Source organism: Lissotriton helveticus, chromosome 5_2 (genome assembly GCF_964261635.1).
Source record: "Lissotriton helveticus chromosome 5_2, aLisHel1.1, whole genome shotgun sequence".
NCBI classification, from domain to species: Eukaryota; Metazoa; Chordata; class Amphibia; order Caudata; family Salamandridae; genus Lissotriton; species Lissotriton helveticus.
The window spans coordinates 16,283,428-16,296,357 of record NC_136066.1 but is presented as its reverse complement, the minus strand read 5'-3'; the positions used below and the strand labels follow the sequence as shown (position 1 = coordinate 16,296,357).

The window sequence follows — 12,930 nt, the reverse complement described above, 5'->3', positions numbered from 1 at the left end:
TAATTAGTAGGAATTATTAATTAATTAATTGAGAATTAATTTTTAATTATTTTTAATTAATTTATTAATAGATAAATATGTTCTGTAGCGGGTTATGGGTTTATAGGGGAATAGGGTGGGAAGTAATTTAATAATAATTAATTAATTAATATATGTTTGTACATATTTTAATTAATAATTAATTGGTAATTAAATAATATTAATTAATTTTGGGTACAGGGGTATTTTTAGGGTTCAGGGTCAGTTTTCAGTTCATGGGTACAGGGGTATTTTTAGGGTTCAGGGTCAGTTTTCAGTTCATGGGTAAAGGGGTATTTTTAGGGTTCAGGGTCAGTTTTCAGTTTTTGGGTAAAGGGGTATTTTTAGGGTTCAGGGTCAGTTTTCAGTTTTTGGGTAAAGGGGTATTTTTAGGGTTCTGGGTCAGTTTTCAGTTCATGGGTAAAGGGGTATTTTTGGGGTTCAGGGTCAGTTTTCAGTTTTTGGGTAAAGGTGTATTTTTAGGGTTTAGGGTCAGTTTTCAGTTTTTGGGTAAAGGGGTATTTTTAGGGTTCAGGGTCAGTTTTCAGTTTTTGGGTAAAGGGGTATTTTTAGGGTTATGGGTCAGTTTTCAGTTCATGGGTAAAGGGGTATTTTTAGGGTTCAGGGTCAGTTTTCAGTTTTTGGGTAAAGGGGTATTTTTAGGGTTCAGGGTCAGTTTTCAGTTCATGGGTGAAGGGGTATTTTTAGGGTTCAGGGTCAGTTTTGGGTTTTTGGGTAAAGGGGTATTTTTAGGGTTCAGGGTCAGTTTTGGGGTTTTGGGGTACAGTCGTACAGGGTAAAAATAAAATAAATTTAAATTAAATCAATTAAATGAAATTAAAAAATATAAAATTACATTAAATTATTAAGTTTTTAATTTATTTTAAATGTATATGTATTAGTTTTAATTTTTTAATTATGTTTTAATATTTTTATTTAATATTTGTAACATTATATGTATTTTATAATTATTTTTACATTATTATTAATACATTTAAAAAAACTATATTTTTAATATCGATATTTTTGTACTACGATATTATTTTTTCGATATTTTTGTACTTACCTTGTTAGGGATAGGATTCCTATATTTTTGACTTCGATATTTTTGTTCCGATATTTTTGTATTTCGATATTTTTGATTTCGATATTTTGTCAGACATTCGATTTTTTCATGCAAGACATGGTAAAAAGTTTGCCTAGTTATGTTAGGGACACCAGTGACTTTTTACAGAAAATAAAGGATCAAGAATGGAATGATGACATGTTGCTAATAACGCTAGATGTAGAGTCTCTCTACACCAGTAAAGATCATAGCAATGGGATCAAAGCTGTTGAACACTTTTTGGGCAGAAGATTGTATGAATACTATGAGCATAATAAGGTCATTATCAGTCTTATAGAATGGTGTCTTTACAATAATTTCTTCCTTTTTGGAAAGGACTTGTTTAAACAACTTAGAGGTGTGGCGATGGGATCCTGTTTCTCCCCCAGCTATGCGTGTTTACACGTTGGCTGGTGGGAGGAACAGGTCCTAAACAAGAAACATCAGGTTTGGGTTCATGAAAAGATTGTAATATATCTTCGTTATATCGATGATATTTTTATTTTATGGCAGGGAGATGAGGAGGAGGCATCACTTTTTGTGGAAGAGATTAATGTCAATTCCCTAAATTTAAATTTCACGTCCGACATGAGTAAAAAAGAAATTGAATTTCTTGACGTGAAAGTTTTCATAAAAAATGCCAAATTAGAGACTACTCTTTTCAGAAAACCCACCGCGGGGAATACGACTTTACTCGCCACCAGCCTGCACCCCAAACCCACCATTAACAGCATTCCTTATGGAAAAATCCTAAGACTAAAGAGAATATGTAGGACCACCAGTGATTTTGAAACTTGCTTAAAAGACATGATAATCAGACTCAAATTGCGTGGATATTCTGATGTCATTTTAAATCAGGCTGTAGCTAAAGCCAATTTGCGACCCAGAAAAAGTCTGTTTCCTTCTAAATCCAATGATACAGAGAATTTTGAGATGAGTTCTGGTGCTAATCACAATAATGAAAATAATGGTTGTCCTAGATTTATTACTACTTATAGTAATGAAGAGAGTAAAATCAGGACCATCATAAAGAAAAACTGGCCCATAGTTTTAACTGACTTGATACTCGGCTCGAAATTACCCAACTCCCCCTCAGTCACGTTCAGAAGAGCTAGAAGTATGGGGTCTGTATTGGATAAAAGTAGCCCAGAAGTCAGACAAAGTACTATGTGGCTGCAGCCAGCACATGGGTTCCGGAAATGCACTACATGTGGAGCATGTAAATTTGGAACAAATAGAACTCATTACCAGACACCCTTCAGTTCTCAAGACATAGCAATCTCTGGTTCTTTTAATTGCAAGACGGATTTTGCTGTCTATGTCTTGACGTGCACCTGTGGCTTGAACTACATTGGCAGTACAAAGCTACAGGTGCATGTTAGGATTTTACCGCATTTAAGAGCCATTTTACATAATGACCAAGCCTACCTGGTAGCACGCCATTTCAAAAGATTTCACGATAATGACTTGACGTGACTGAAAAATTATGTGGTAGGGGCCATTCCGAAATCACGTAGAGGTGGCAATAGAGAACACAGTTTAAGGCAATTGGAAACCACCATGATTTTGGAATTTGATAGTAAATGGCCTAACGGGTTGACACAGAAGATAAGTACAATTTCTTATGAAAACAATGTTCCCCGTATTACTTGTACCCTGACATCAGTATTGTTGATATCTGTCTCCACCAGTAGATTTTAGTATAGTTGGTTTTAGATGTTTATGTAGAAATATTTATATTTATTGTTTTTACACATATTTATCATGTCAGCAAGAGTAATTTAGCTGCCAGTCGATATGATCTCCAACTCCAACTCCAACTGCATATGTTTCCGTATGTTATGTAAATATTATGAATTATTCCTTCATTTGCTAATATAGATGAAAAATACCCCCACAAAATACAACAAAAAATTGATCATGAATTTTTTTCTTTTTATCGAATTCTCTCCACTTCTTAACACATTTTAGCACTTTTTACTGTGATGATGGAAGATTGTTATTTGTGATGATTTTTAATAATGAAATTTGTCATTGACTAATTTTATTGTTATTGATATTTATATACCAAATATTTATCATCCAGTTTGCACTTTAGATAAAATTGGCACTAACTTTTTGCACAGTTTGCACATCAACCATAAAACATTGTTAGGATACCAATAAGATTTTGCATTTTTCACATCTACTATTTTGTACTGTCTGAACAGGGAATTATTGATGATTCTTGATGAATTAGTTTACTGTCTATGTATTGGGTGTGGGATTTATCCCTCTTATTTATTCATAGCGCAAAACCTGTATTTATACAGTGATTTACATAATTGAAATGGACATGTCTTGCATTTATGCGCGAAAAATAATTTCCCATGACAGTATTTCTTCAGTTTCATTTGTCACATGATCAATGATGCAATAGACTGTGGGTGCGCAGTATTAAGCATAGATATAAAATAATAACATGGTTGTAGCGATCCGCATGTGAACAAGGGCTCTCGAGCCCGAAACGCGTCATTGCTGTTTTTACCTGAGAATAAAAAATAAACATCTTCACCAGATCCTGTGGTCCGTCTCCTGCTTCGCCGGTCCCTGTGATTGGAAGTGGCTGTGGAGTTGTCGCGCATGAATGAAAGAATATACAACTTACAAAGTACAAACTTAGCCCAAGGGCGTCAAGGCGCTATATTGGGACAATGTACATACAAGAATGACATGCTCGGACTGGGGTCTGTGTAAAAAGCCAAGTCTTCAAGGCTTTACGGAAGAGAGGATGAGACACCTGACTAGAAAGCTCTTCCGGGAGGGAGTGCCACAGCGTCGCAGCAGCAGTAGAAAAGCTCTACCTCCCCATTTTACCTTTTTAAACCTCTGCACTGTTAGTAGATTTTTATTTGCGGACCTGAGCTGCCTAGTAGGAACATAACGCTGGACTATTGTATAGTAGGCATTATGGGTCAGACAAAGGATTTTAAAAGGAATTCTACGGTCCAGAGTAAGCCAATGCAGTGCGCTGAGAGAAGCCGAGACTGAGTGGTATTTCGGCAAATCCATCCCTAGCCTGGCAGCGGTATTCTGCACCACCTGCACACACCGCACCAGGCCTTTGTTAATGCCCAAATATGTCCTGCTAATCTGCAGGCTCACAGAGAGGGAAATATCCTATATATGACCCCTAGATTTTTCCCATGGGATACAGGGCAGGGGCAGCTGCCAAGCGCGGCCGGCCACCAATCGTTGGACCAGATGTCCAGTTGGTTACCAAATATCAAGACTTCGGTCTTCTCCCCATTTATTTTCATAAACTTTTCCACCATCTCTGATGAGACTGCCTGCATACACGTTTTAATGTTAGTGGCGGAGTCCCTAATGCTGCGAGTAATGGACACCCTTATTTGGGTGACGTCAGCATAGGACTGTACCTCCTATCCAAAGGATCTCACCACCTTAGCCAGCAGGGTGCCATAGATATTAAAAAGCGTCGGGCTCAAGGAGGAGCCCTGAGGGACTCCACACGACAGCGGGTTAGAAGCCGAATAGAATTGGCCCATTTTCACTGTCTGTGTCCGATCCCAGAGAAAGGATGCGAGAAGCCCCAGGGCCGAGCCCCCAATCCCTATCTCCCTAGGAGATAGAGGGAGAGTGGAACAGGACAGAGAGAGGAGAAAGGGATAGAAACATGAGGGAGAGAGCAAGAGAGAGTGGAAAAGGAGAAAGAGTGAGAGAGAGAGAGACATAGGAAAAGGAGAAAGAGAGAGAGATAAGAAAAGGAGAGAGAGAGAGAGAAACATTGGAAAATGAGAAAGAGAGAGAGATAGGAAAAGGAGAAAAGAGAGAGAGATAGGAACATGAGGGAGAGAGCAATAGAGAGTGGGAAAGGAGAAAGAGAAAAAGATAGGAACAGGAGAAAAAGAGAAAGACCCGCGAACAAACACCGGAAAGCTACACAGCTCACAAGAACGCAACCCGCAGACACCACCACCTCATCAGATCCACCAAAAGGGCCTCCTTCAAAGACCACCTAGACAACAACGCACACAACAGCAAAGAGCTCTTCGGCATCTTGACGGACCTTTCCAACCCCAGCTCCAACACCAACGACATCCCAACGTCTCAAGACTTGTGCAACTCGCTGGCCACCTTCTTCCATCGCAAGATCGCAGACATCCACGACAGCTTCAACGCCGTTACCACCCCAGCAACCGCTGAGGCCCCCGCTCCCGCGACCACCGCCCGCTTGCTGGCCTGGACCAACATCAACGACGACGACACCATCAAGTTCATGAAGACCGTCCATTCAGAATCCCTAGAAGACCCTGCCCACACCACATCTTCAACAAAGCCAGCAGCACCATCGCACCCCACCTCCAGAACACCATCAACATCTCCTTCGAGACAGCGACTTTCCCGGAGAGCTGGAAGCACGCAGATATCACCGCCTTACTCAAGAAACCCAAGGCCGACCCCAAGGACCTCAAGAACTTCCAACCCATCTCCCTGCCCCCGTTCCTGGCGAAGGTCATCGAAAAGGCCATCAACAAACAACTGACCAGCTTCCTCGAAGAAAACAACATCCTGAACCCGTCCTAGTCCGGGTTCTGCAGCAACCACAGCTCCGAAACTGCCCTCATCGCTGCCACCGACGACATCAGGACCCTGCTTGACAATGGAGAAACCATGGCCCTCATCCTCCTGGATCTGTCAGCCGCCTTCAACACGGTCTGCCACCGCACACTAAGAACACACCTCCACGACGCCGGAATCCAAGAGAAGGCCTTGAACTGGACCACCTCCTTCCTCTCCGGCAGCAACCTAGGGGTCTTCCTCGACTCCACCCTCTCCATGACGAAGCAGGTCAATGCCGTCTCCTCCTCCTGCTTCTACACCCTCCGCATGCTGCGCAGGATCTTCAAGTGGATCCCCACCGAAACGAGAACGACGGTCACTCAGGCCCTCGTTAGCAGTAGACTGGCCTACGGCAATGCACTCTACGCAGGAGCACCGGCCAAACTCCTGAAAAGGCTCTAACGCATCCAGAACGCATCCGCCCGCCTGATCCTCAACATCCCTCGCCCCAGCCACATCACACCCCACCTGAGAGACCGGCACTGGCTCCCCATCAACAAGGGCACTCCACAACACCGGACCAGCATACCTCAACAGCCGACTCAGTCTCTACACCCCTACCCGCCAGCTCCGCTCCGCTCACCACGCCCTCTCCACCGTCCCCCGCATCGGAAGAGTGACCACCGGTGGCAAATCATTCTCCCACCTCGCCACCAAGACATGGAACACCCTCCCCATCCGCCTGCGGCAGACCGAAGACCTCCTAACCTTCAGGAGACTTCTCAAGACCTGGCTCTTCGAACAGAAGCAGCGTCCCCCCCTCCAGCGCCTTGAGACCCTCACGGGGATGTAGTGCGCTTTATAAATACCATGATTGATTGATTGATTGGATGACTCAGTGGGTGCATGACTGACTGTATAAGTGAGTGATTCAGCGTCTCAGTGAATGTATAGGTGCGTGACTGGTTATGTAAATGAGTGTATCTGTCAGTTGTTGTCTAAGTGGGTGTATGCGTGTGTTAGTGAGTACATGAATGGCTATATGAGTGATTGGGTGTCTCACTACCTCTATGGTTGTCTAGGTATCTGTGTGGGTGGGTGAAGAGGTGTGTGACTGCCTGTATGGGTGAGTGAGTGTCTGCATGTTTGCGTCAGTGACTGAGTCCATGTCCCAGTATGGGTGAGTAACTGGGTATGTGAAAGGCAGTATAGGTGAGTGACGGGGTATATGAGTGACTATGGTTGAGTGAGTGAATTTGAGGTTTTGCACTCCACCTTCTTTGGGTCTCTGGTTTCCCAGAAGTAGCTTTTTTATTTTGGATTTATATATATAGATATATATATAGATATATAGATAGATAGATAGATAGATAGATAGATAGATAGATAGATAGATAGATAGATAGATAGATAGATAGATAGATAGATAGATAGATAGATGGATGGATATAGTTCAACGAACAGTCCTTCGGTGGGGGGGCGCACTTCTCCGCTGGTGCCTGCGTCAAGGAAGGACAAACCTTACAAAAACATTTGTGATGAAGGTTAAAAGATCGCAGCACTCTCCTTGGGATTTTATTCATTTATGTAATCCCCCATCTCGCTCCTACGCGTTTCAACCATCACGGTCTTGATCACGGTAAATTTAACGTTTACTCTTTTTTTTTTTTATTTGTGGCCCTTCCACATATGTGTTTGGTTCATGAAGGTCGGCTGCCGGCCTGTTTGTATGTAACCGGGAGTTTCACAGATATAATCCGTTTACAGTATTTTGGGCATCCACGTACAGTTGTAGCTCTAATTCTGCACTGGCTTCTGCTGCACCCCTGGCCTTGGTCGAGCCCAGAGCACGTGCTGCTGAGCTCTTTCAGCTGCAGAGCTCTCCGCGCATTCAAGAAGTTCACACCCATGAGTCAGGTCATTAGAATAAACTGTCTGGACACATTTCACATATTTACCTAAAGTATTCACAAAGTTGCAGTTACTCTGTAATCTTTGGGTCTAGAACAGCATACACTGCCTGCTGCAGTGACATTCCAAAGGTTATTTTTAGTTTGGTTTCCTGTTGGGGAGTCTGCTTGGGTCTAGCTTCATCCTGAAACAGGGAATGCTGGAGTCTGTTTGGGCCTCACGACAAAGGCCTGCAGAGGGGCTCCTGTGAAGCAATCCAAGGAGCCCTTGCGTCACTTTTGCGCCACCGGACGTCACTTTTTGTGACGCACCAGCTACATAAAATGTGAGCCTCATTGCACCAGATTTACAAAGTGACATATCTAGGTATATGCATCACTTTGTAAACCCCTGCGCCACATTATACCTGCGCCAGGTATAATGTATGCCGTGGGGCGTTCCCCCGCAAGTAAGCCTCGTAGAAGTGACACAGTGAAATCTATGAGCTTTAACTGCGTCACTTCTAGGACGCAAATGCGCCAATATCTTACGCCTGCCTCACCAGCAGGCGTGAGACTGACGCAGGCACATTTCACATGGGATTTGCCCCATGTGTAATGGCCCATTGCTGGAGTTGGGTCACTTTTGCACCTACATATACGTCAGAAGAGCTGACGTATCTGTAACTCCTTGCGACATGATGCGTCATACTATAAATATGACGCATCATTGGTGTCGAAAGGAGGGCACAATGAAAAGTGACGCATCGCTGTTTTCTCGCAGCGATGCGTCACTTTTCATAAATGAGGCCCCAAGTGCTTGTCAAGGCCGGGGCAGTGCACCCCTGGCATTGGTCAGCCAGGTCACAGAGTGTGCTTGTTAAACAAGCATTGCAGAGGCACGGGAACACAGGATAAGAAAGGACCTAGGGTACAAGCATTTATAAAGAAACAGTGGTCCCTTAAGGATAAAATCATAAAAACAATAATACACAGAGATACATTGATAAATAGGTTTTGAGATCCAATAGAAATTATAAGTTTATTAAGTTGGAATAAAAATAAAAAAACAATGGAAGCAGGACAATATGCAACGAGAGAGGAAGTCACTAGATCGTCAGAACTCAGGCATTGCACAATATCATAGGCCTGGGCTTTGAACTCCGCTACGTTCGCGGAGTTTGCAGAGTTTTCGCACTCCGCACTCCGCGGAGCTCGTGGAGTGCAAGAAAACACTGCTTCGAGTAGTGCAGCAGAGTTTTTTCCCCACTCGCGTTGCTGCTCGGATAGAATTTCTACCCGAGCTGCAATAAGACCGGCGTGAACAGCAGTTCGTACTACACTCCACCACTTGCGGAACTTTGCAGAGTTTTTTGGTAACTTTGCAAAGTTCCGCGTCGCAAAACTCTACGAACTACGCCGTGGCTAAAGTACAGACAATAGTTAAATCACAATTACATAGTAACTTTGCTCATATCTAAAATAAATAAGCAAACAGGTTTAAGGTACTCAAGTTGACGACGTTTCGATCTCTAACATAATTAAGGCTGGACAGAGCTCATGTAGTGGTACTCCGTGGAATTTCACCGAGTTACTTGAAAACTGTGAAATTCCAGTGGTTCTGTGTTCTGTGGCCTGGCGGAGTGCCCCTCTGCCCCTCCCATCAAAGCGCCAGTCCCTTCCCCCCCTCCCACTGAAGCCCTGGAGCACCTACCCCCCACGAAAGCCCCAGCCCCCTTCCCCGCCAAAAGCCCCGGCCCCCCGCTAAAGCCCCAGCCCCCTGCCCCCGCTAAAGCCCCGGCCCCCGCTAAAGCCCCGGGCCCCTGCCCCCCTTCTGCATAATAAGGCCTAAAGACTAAGAGACTTACCTTCCTCCCACATCAGTGTGCTGCTCCTGCTGATGGGCCTGGCTTCACTCTGCCTCTCCTGCTCCAGTTGAATTACAGGAAGAACTGCAGTGAGCATGGCCTTCTGCGTGAGGGCATGCCTGACCCTATCAAATCCCATGATAGGGTCAGGCACTCCTTCACGCAGTTCGCCATGTGCATTGCAGTTCTTCCTGTAATTTAACCGGGAATATATGACGTTACAATGAAAACAATTACAATGCATGCTTTTACAACACAGTTTTTACATTGCAACTACCATTACATTGAAGATTTTACAAAGCATGCCATTCCAATGCATTTTATAAAAACTACCATTACAACGCATTCCATTACAATTCAATGCCATAACAATGCATATCATTACAACGCATAATACTTAAACAGTAGGGAAAGTATTGGATAGTGTAGGTGTAAAAATTACTATTCCCACTCCAGTGAGTGCAACAGTAGGGTAATTGTTGGATATTGTAGGGGTAAAAATTACTATTCCCCTCTACCCCAAAACCCATACCCACCCTAAAACTAAAAAATCTCTAATACTTACCTCATAATGCGTTGTAATGGCATGCGTTGTTATGGTATGCGTTGTAATGTCATGCAATGCAGTGGCATGTATTGTAATGACATATGTTGTAATGGCACCCGTTGGAATGGTATGCGTTGTAAGGGCATGCACTGTAATGGCATTCGTTGTAATGACATGCATTGTAATGGCAAGCGATGTAAAGGCAGTTGCGTTGTAACAGCTGCATTGTAAAAGCAGCGTGATGCAATGACTGCGTTGTAATGGATGTTTCCCTTTAACCGGAGCAGCCGAAGTGGAGCCAGGCCCAGTAGCAGGAGAAGGGCACAGATTTGGGAGGAAGGTAAGTCTCCCTGCACTGGTGAACTCCGCTCCACTGTGACCGTGGAGTTTTGGAAAACTTTGCACTCCAAACAGAGTGCGGAGTTACAAAAACTAAGCAAACTTTGCTGTTGGAGCGGAGTTCACCGCCCGCCCTTAAACAGAATAGGGGATCATTATCAGGACACAAAAAGTTATGCCTCAGAGAATGCCAGGAAATGCCATGTGGTCGAGGACATAAATGAGGCCAAGGAAGACCCAATGAGTTTCCATAACTACAGGAACGCCACTGGAGCGGGATTCTTTGCCCCAACCTGTGATGGGTGTATTTTTTCGTAGGACACACCAAAAATGAACTCTGCTGATATTTCAGATTACATCAGAATGTGAAACGTGGAAATGAAGTACATATTGTTTGTAATTTTGAAGTGTGAAAAAAATATTTTAATAAGATCAAAACACATCAATACGCTAGATGATGACATCTCCACACAGCATTTGTGCGCTGTATAGTTTTATCAGTAAAACAGTATGTCTGTGCAAATGTAATGGACACTTCAATTGGAAATGTGTTGTCTGTAATAGTAGTGCTCTAACACGCCGTGTAGACTCCACACTACACCACTCCACTCTACACCAATCCACTCTACACCACTCCACTCTACACCAGTCCACACTACACCACTCCACTCTACACCAATCCACTCTACGCCACTCCACTCTACACCACTCCACTCTACACCACTCCACTCTACACCACTCCACTCTACACCACTCCACTCTACACCACTCCACTCTACACCACTCCACTCTACACCACTCCACTCTACACCACTCCACTCTACACCACTCCACACTACACCACTCCACTCTACACCACTCCACATTACACCACTCCACTCTATGCCACTCCACTCTACACTACACCACTCCACTCTACACCACTCCACTCTACACCACTCCACTCTACACCACTCCACTCTACACCACTCCACTCTACACCACTCCACTCTATGCCACTCCACTCTACACCACTCCACTCTACACCACTCCACTCCACACCACTCCACATTACACCACTCACTCTACACCACTCTACTCCACTCTACACCACTCCACTCTACACCAGTCCACACTACACCACTCCACACTACACCACTCCACTCTACACCAATCCACTCTACACCACTCCACTCTACACCAGTCCACACTACACCACTCCACTCTACACCACTCCACTCTACACCACTCCACTCTACACCACTCCACTCTACACCAGTCCACACTACACCACTCCACACTACACCACTCCACTCTACACCAATCCACTCTACACCACTCCACTCTACACCAGTCCACACTACACCACTCCACTCTACGCCACTCCACTCTACACCACTCCACTCTACACCACTCCATTCTACACCACTTCACTCCACACTACACCGATCCAGTCTACACCACTCCACTCTACACCACTCCACATTACACCACTCCACTCTATACCAGTCCACTCTACACCACTCCACTCTATACCAGTCCACTCTACACCACTCCACTCTACACCACTCCACTCTACACCACTCCACTCTACACCACTCCACTCTACACCACTCCACTCTACACCAGTCCACACTACACCACTCCACTCTACACCACTCCACGCTACACCACTCCACTCTACACCAATCCACTCTACGCCACTCCACTCTACACCACTCCACTCTACACCAATCCACTCTACACCACTCCACTCTACACCAGTCCACACTACACCACTCCACTCTACACCAATCCACTCTACACCACTCCACTCTAAACCAGTCCACACTACACCACTCCACTCTACACCACTCCACTCTACACCACTCCACTCTACACCACTCCACTCTACACCAATCCACTCTACACCAATCCACTCTACACCACTCCACTCTACACCAGTCCACGCTACACCACTCCACTCTACACCACTCCACGCTACACCACTCCACTCTACACCACTCCACACTACACCACTCCACTCTACACCACTCCACTCCACACTACACTGCTCCACTCTACACCACTCCACTCCACACTACACCTCTCCACTCTACACCACTCCACTCCACTCTACACCGCTCCACTCTACAACACTCCACTCTACACCACTCCACTCTACACCACTCCACACTACACCACTCCACTCTACGCCACTCCACATTACACCACCCCACTCTACACCACTCCACTCTACACCACTCCACTCCACACTACACTGCTCCACTCTACACCACTCGACTCCACACTACACCGCTCCACTCTACACCACTCCACTCTACACCACTCCACAATACACTACTCCACTCTACACCACTCCACACTACACCGCTCCACACTACACCGCTCCACTCTACACCACTCCACTCTACACCACTCCACAATACACTACTCCACTCTACACCACTCCACACTACACCGCTCCACTCTACACCACTCCACTCTACACCACTCCACTCTACACTACTCCACAGTACACTACTCCACTCTACACCACTCTACACCACTCCACTCCACACTACACCGCTCCACTCTACACTACTCCACTCCACACTACACCGCTCCACTCTACACCACTCT

General features: G+C 44.9%; 1 protein-coding gene across 1 annotated transcript in view; it reads left to right on the top strand.

Moving 5' to 3' along the window:
- The window catches only part of COL27A1 (collagen type XXVII alpha 1 chain), a 1,232,768-nt gene that overhangs the window by 219,356 nt on the left and 1,000,482 nt on the right, over positions 1-12,930 (top strand). The window lies entirely within an intron of this gene.